A 7,707-nucleotide genomic window follows, 5' to 3' on the forward strand; every position below is an offset into this window, starting at 1 on the left:
GGATGTCCAGTCCTTATACTATGCCATCTTCTATTGTTTTCAACTTTAATGAGATTTAATTGATACATATTAAACTGTTCATATATTAAATAAATCATTGATGTGTATTTTGTTATGCACATAAGCCCATTAAGACAAGTACTATCATCTAGGCAATAAACATGCCCATTTCCCTGAGAATGTTTGTTGCATCCTGGGTAATCTATATCTCTTCTCCTATCCAGTATAAACAATGACATGCTAATGTGATGCTGGGCTATTTTTAATTTCCAGAATATAATATAGTAAATTATATTCTTCATTTTTGAGGGTTTCTGTGGTTTGAACACCTGTTTGCCACAATTCAGGTGTTGCCAGTATAGTAATATTAAGAAGTGGGCTGGATATTAGTTACTTTCTTATTGCTGTGACAAAATACCCTGATGAGAAGAGATTAAGGAAAGAAGAATTTATTTAGGCTCAAAGTTCCAGGTACAGCCTATGATGGTTAGGAAGTAATGGAAGCAGGACAATTCTTTAGTCTTGTCCTATCTATCCGTGAGTTTTACAGATGTTCCTGGCATTCATTCCCTTTTTTCTCATCTCTCTCTCTCTCTCTCCCTCTCCCTGTCCCCACTCCCTCCCTCTATCCCTCTCTTCCTTTCTCCCTTCCTCCCTCTCTCCCTCTGTTCCTCTCTCCCTTCCTCCCTCCTCCTCCCTCCCTTTCTCCCCCCCTCCCTCTCTTTACTGGAGATTGAATCTAGGCCCTTTTGTTTTTGCCTTTTTAAATTTTGAGACATGGTCCTTCTAAGTTGCTTGGACTGTACTTGAGCTCACTTTGTATCTCACAGTCCTCAATCTTGTGATGTTCCTGTCTCATCTTCCTGGGCATCTGAGACTACAGACCTATGTCACCGGACTCAGCTTGATCATAACACCCTTTTAAAAAGCGTGAATCAGGCATTTTGTAGAATGTCCCTCCATTTTGATTTTCCTAATATTTCATGAGCAGACTTGGGAGATAAATTTTGGGGTGAAAGAACATGGGGAGTGGCTTTCTTATCATATCTTATCAGGGATTATGCATTAATTGCTTTTATTAACAAATTAGTGCTATTCATTACATAGAGGAATTCATTCTCTCACAGTTCTGTGTCCCAGAAGTCTGAAATGAGATTTCTAGGGCTACATTCGAGTTGGTGGCAGGGCAGTTCCTTCTGAAGGCTCTAGTGAGAATTGGACCCAGCATTCCTTGAATTGTGGACACACTACTACAGTCTCTATTTCCACCATCACATTGGATTTTCTTCTTCTATGAGCAAATGTTCCTCTGCTTCCCACTTATAAGGGCCCTTGTGATACATTGATATGATTTAGATAATCCAGGATAATCTCTACATTTAAAATTCTTTAAAAATATTTTGTCATTTTTATTTTATGTGTATGAGTGTATTGCCTGCATGTATGTAAGTGTCCCTGTGTCATGTAATACCCGTGGAGGCCAGAAGAGGGCTTTGGATTCCCCTGGAACTGGAGTTAAGGATGATTGTTAGCCACCGTGTGGGAGCTGGGGATTGAACCCCTGTCCTCTGCAACAGCAGTTAGTGCTCTTAACCAGTGAGCCATCTCTCCAGTCCTTAAAATTCTTAATTAAATGGATGAAGTTATTTTTGTCTATATAAAAATATATTCATAAAATCTATGATCAGGATCTGGATATTGTTGGGAACCCCACAAAAGGGTTTTTGATATCAGTGTCATTCCTCATATTAACCTTGACCACTTAATTAAAGTGGTGCCTTAGCAGGACTATTCTTCATTTTGAAGTTGTATTTAGGGTGACAGTTTACTTTTAATTACTAGAAATGTTATTCTACATATGCGCAAATAAGTAATGATGGTGATTTTTTGTAGCCCTTCAATACCAGATACTAAATGCCATTCCCTGCTGGACCCCATCCTAGGTCCTAAAAATATAAAAATTATTAAGTTTACAAGGAGCTAATTGCCCAACAAGGAAACATTTAAAATTTCTTAATTATGTGGTTATTAAATAAATAATTTTAAAGAATTTAAGGGAAATTATTTCATCAGGATAAACAAGTATTCCCTTTAAACAATCTGGAATCTACTTCAGCAATAATCTTTGATTGTTTGGTGGGTTTCAGGCTATATAAGAATGGGAATGAGGGACTGGAGAGATGGTTCAGTGGTTAAGAGTATACACTGCTATTCAGAAGTCACAAATTCAATTCTCAGCAACCATATTGGATGGCTCACAACCACCTGTAACATCAGCTCCAGGGGACACTGTGTGTGTGTCCTGTAGCATGCATATGTGTGTGTGTGTGTGTGTGTGTGTGTCAGAGAGAGAGAGAGAGAGAGAGAGAGAGAGAGAGAGAACAATAAAAAATAATAAAAAGAAGGGATGGAGAGATGCCTCAGTTGTTAAGAACACTGAGTGCTCTTCCCAGCACCGACACAGAGGCTAACAGCTGTCTGTAACTCCAGTTCCAGGGACCCAACACCCTTTTCTGACCTCCACAGGCATTGTATGACACTGGTGCACTTACATGCATGCAGGCAATGCACTCATACATACAAAATAAAAATAATACTATATTTTAAAAAAATAATAAAAATAAATCTTTAGGATAAAATGGGAACATGAGCCAAGTATGGTACCCCAGGCTATAATGTAATGTAATGTGATGTAATCCTATCAATGGGAGACTGAAGCAGGAAGAGCAGGAGGATCAGGAGTTTGAGGCCAGCCTGGGCTGTGTAACAAGGCCCTGTCACAAAAAATAAATTAATAAGAAATAAAGGAAAGTAGTGTTCCGAATGTTGCAGAAGTGTTATTGAACTTGTTGTGAGCAATTTCCACTTTGATGTTCTCTTGGATTCTCTTCTCAAATGCAGAGTATTGTTTTGCAGACAATCTGTTAAAAATGTCATCAGGTTTCTGCTAAGAAAGCTCAACTTTTATTTTGTTTGTAGCCAGTTTTATGGGACAAAAGAGTCAGACTGCACCTCTAGACTCTAGGTGTTCATGCAGCTAAAGCAAGTCCAAACCTTGCGTTTCACCTCTTTTACTTTGGCCTTTAAAACAATACACCATGCTCTTCTTAAGGGAAGATGCTAGAAAAGGCTTACCCATAGATGTACTTTTCTTGAAATGCCATTATGGCACTTCAAACTCAGAGTGGTTCCATGGGAACGCTCACTCAGTATAAAACCGCTGTTATTTTTACTGCTTGAAGGAGGCTCACCTTAAATTAACTCCAAGCCATGTCTGAAATATATTTCCCATGCCAGCTTTTTCAAGTCAAATACTCTTGAAGTGAAGCAGCCAAGAAATACACAGGGGATTTATCAGTCACCTACTACTAGATTCAACATTCCCTTTGCCCCATCACATGTAGCAGAGGCATCCTGTTCAAATTTCTTATTAGCTATCTGCTTTGATGATGTTATTTGTAAACGCTCTACATGTATGTTTTCACATACAAAGGGGATTTAACAAACATTACAATTTTCTTTCTTTCCCTTTTGTTGCAAGATTCAAAGGAGAAAACAAATGCCAAAGCATTTGAAAGGATCAATTCCTAATCAATTTCAAGAGGTATGAAATACATTATTATCAATTATTAGATGTAATAATGTAGTGTTAGTCTTGTAATGTAGTCTTAGTAGTGTTTTGAAGTCATTATTATTTAATGAACTGATACTTTTTTCAACTTTATCATTTAAAGGAGGGGTCAGTATACTTTAAACATTTGTATTTATTATTTTTATTTTATGTGTATGAGTGTACTGCCTGCATGTAGGTAAGTGCACCCATGTTGTGAAATGCCCGTGAAAGGCAGAAGAGGCCATCGGATTCCCTGGAACTGGAGTTACAGACAGTTGTTAGCTGCCATGTGGATGCTGGGATTTGAACCCGGGTCTTCTGCAAGAACAACCAGTGTTCTTAACTGCTGAGCCATCTCTCCAGCCCTGTCAGTACACTTTTTAAGGGGCAAAATGATAAATATTTGGGGCTTTGTGTAGCTGTAGGCTGGCTTTCTGGGAAAGAGCCAGTGGACAATAGGAAAATGAATGGGTATGACTGTTTTCCAGTAAACTTTATTAATAAAACAGCATGTTGACTCACAGGCTAGAGTTGACCAACTTTGTTTCAAAGAAACTTTCTGGAATATTTATGGATGGAGTGATATGATAATCAGGACTACCTTACAAATCATGTGGGAAGTGAAGAAATGGGAAGGGGCAAGAGCAAAACAGGATTAGCCCTGGACTGATAGTTATTGAAGGGTGTATGGGGGTTCGTGCTCTGCATGTGTCACTGAATGTGTTTAAAATTTTCTGTTAGAAAAGGTGTTTACTATGTCAGAAATGCAATTTATCTTGAACGTGGTTCATAATGCCATCCAAGTAACTATTCACCTAATGTTGAGACCTCTGCTGAATGGGAAAGTGGAACTTCCCCCAGGAGGGTGTGGCATCATTCCACCCTTCAAGAATGGGTTGCCAGTGCTTTACATTGGTTAGTCTGGAGGTCCAAGAATAAAGCAGCATTAAAGACAGGTGATTTCAGAGTACCTGGTGAATTGTTGCATAGGAAAATGCCTCCTAGATGCAGCGGGGAAATGGGACAGTTTGCCCTTTTTTGCTGCCCACCCCTTCCCATTCTTCTTCTTTCTTCTCCATGGGCATATTACTTTTTTATTTTAATTTTATTTTATGTATACGAGTATTTTGCCTATGTGTGTATCTGTGATGTGCAATGCCCAGGGAGGCCAGAAGAAGGTGTCGGAACTAGGGTTACAGATGGTTGTTAGCCACCATGTGGGTGCTGGAAACCACACCCAGGTCTCCTGAAAGAGCAGCCACTGTTCTCAACGGCTGAGACATCTCTCTATCCCCATTTTATTTATTTTTTTGAGACATGGTCTTCCTGTGTATCCTCAGCTGACCTAATACTTACTTTGTAGCCAAGGTTGGCTTCAAACTCATTTTAATTCTACTATTTTATCTTCCAGAATGCTGAGATTACAGGCCTACAATACCACACTGGGTTCCATCTTAGTGTTTTTCAAATTCTGTTCCACAGAAACCAAGATAGTCAGATACATAATGCACAGTACAAGATCTATGGAAAGCGGCTGAGGACAGAGGATATACTCATAGAAAGAACCAACATTGATTCACTTCTGGAAACCCTACAACCACCCCATGGCATAAGATTGTTCACACCCCCCTTTCCCAGGGAAGAAATGGGGGAGAAGATGAAGTTTGTCTGCATTTCCGAGGCTAATAACTTTGTTCTGGAAATGGGTGCTTAGTTACTAGACCACACCTCCTTTCAGGGGACAAGAGGTAGAAATAGAGAGATGGATATGACTCAGAGCTCCTGGGAAGTGAAATGGATAAAAAGTAAAATGGGGGGAAAAAGGTATGCTGAAATCTTAGTTAGTAGTTTTTATCTCTTCTTTAGCAATGGTGTCTTCTTTTTTCTGTTTTTTGCTGTTTTTTTTTTACCTCTAGAGAAATAAACAGGATGTTCATTTCCTGTCTTATGTCTATAGTCACATTTCTTTAATATCAAAGTAATTTAAGATAAGAGTACAGAGAAGCAGAAACTCGCTGATTCCCAATGGTGACAGACTTCAATTGTGCTTCCTTTTGCAATAAACAAGATGACACATCCTTGTAGAAGCATGCAGAAAATTATGTGACATTTCGCCAGAAATGCTGTTAGGTTTCTGGGTGACTCTTAGCAGCAATGGTCATGTCTCTGTTTCTGGTCTCATAGCAGAAGCTTCTCCTAAGACTAGACAGAGTCTAGATACCCTGCTGTCCATTTCCCTTTCAAGCACATGACTCCTATCTCCTCTCACCAATAACAAGAAGCCACCTTTCAAAATGAACAGCCAGTTTACTGTGCTGCAAATAAAGGAATCTCACTGTAGCAATTCAAAACCATCTGTTCAGTCCTGCGGATGTAGCTCAATGGTAGAGTGCTTGCCTAGTACATCCAAACCCTCTAAACCAAACCATTCACTTTCCTGCATTTTTAAATATGACCTTTCTCATGATTTTGATAAACGGTACTCTTCCTCTTTGGGTTTCATGCCATTGGATCAATTATCAAAACGCATTTTATGTCTTTAATCAAGGTCTGAAAATGTGGGAACTTTGTGTTTGAGAAGAGATTGGCCAGACCTCCAACCCCAGGTTGTAAGACTGACTTAAGAGTAAGTCTCCTTATGTCTGTACCAAAGAAAGCCCCACTACCAAGTACACAAACCTAACAGAACAGAAGATGAGCAAGTTATAGCAGATAATAATGTTTGTGTGTTTCTCAGGCATTTTATTTGAGATTCAGTGACTTCAAATGACTTAGGGAAGTAATATACAATTAATATTTTTTTAAACTTTCAATTGAAAAAATCGTTGAGCTGAAAATAATCAGGTCAGAAAAAGAACAAGAAAAAGCTTTTGTTACTAGGCAATCCAGAAGCAACACAAACTGTACTCTGGAAGAAAAATGGCTTCTACCCCGTCTCAGAAACAAGGATACACGGAAGGCAGCACTGAAGTTTTTCCTTAAATTTAATTGCTGCTTAGCCTAAACCAGGCACATTCGCCTCCTTTTAATTTTTTAAAAAATGTGTGTGTGTTTGTGTATGGTTGTGTGTGTGTGTGTGTGTGTGTGTGTGTGTGCATGAATGCGCCACATGTGTGAAGGTGCTCCAGGAGGCCAGAGAGTGCATCAGAGTCCCTAAATTTGGAGTCACAAAGTGGTTGTGAGCCACCCCATAAAGGTGCTTGCAACTGTACTTCGGTCCTGTGGGAGAGCAGCAAGTACTCTTAACCACTGAGCTATCTCTCCAGTTTTTCCCTCCCCTCCCCTCCCTCTCTCTCTCCCTCCCTATTTCCTCCCCTCCCTTTTTCATTTTCTTTCTTTTTTTTTCACAGAATCTCTGGAAGCTGGCTTTATAGTCTTCATGTATTCAAGGATGACTTCTGATTCTCCTGCCTCTCAAGTTTTGGGATTATAGGTGTGCCCTGGTTTATACAGTGCTGAAGATAGAACCTAGGCCTTCATGAACCCTAGGCAAGCATTCTACCAACTGAGCTGCATCCCCAGTTCCCACTTTCATCTCTCTAAGATCTAGGTCTATTCAAGAATGTTTATATGTAGGATCATGAATACATAGGAGGGAGGAGTTAGAACTTACATTTGCTGAATATTTAATCTGATCCAGACACTGCTCTTAATATTTTGTATGTCTTTGAATTTTGAAATTTCTTAAGCAGATACTACTCTTAGTATCATTTTTAACATGAGAAAACTGGGGCTGGAGAAATGGCTCACCAGTTAAGAGGACTGGCTGCTCTTGCAGAGGACCTAGGTTCAGTTCCCAGCATGCATATGGCAGCTAACAACTATCCAAACTCCAGTTCTAGAGAAATCTGATAAGCCCACCTTCCAGCCTTCATAGGCATTGCATGACATGAGTGCACTTACATACATACAGGCAAACCATTTATACACATATAATAAATAAATAAATAATTTTCCTTAATGTACAATTTTATTGAATTTTTGTGCATTTGATACATCCTAATCATATTGAGACCCCTCTTCCCCATCCCCAAACTGCCATACCTCCACACTCAATTTCATACATTCTGTCATATATGTTAAAGTTAAGCTTT

This window comes from Nannospalax galili, unplaced genomic scaffold (assembly GCF_000622305.1).
Source record: "Nannospalax galili isolate Female #2095 unplaced genomic scaffold, S.galili_v1.0 scaffold325, whole genome shotgun sequence".
Taxonomy (NCBI): Eukaryota; Metazoa; Chordata; class Mammalia; order Rodentia; family Spalacidae; genus Nannospalax; species Nannospalax galili.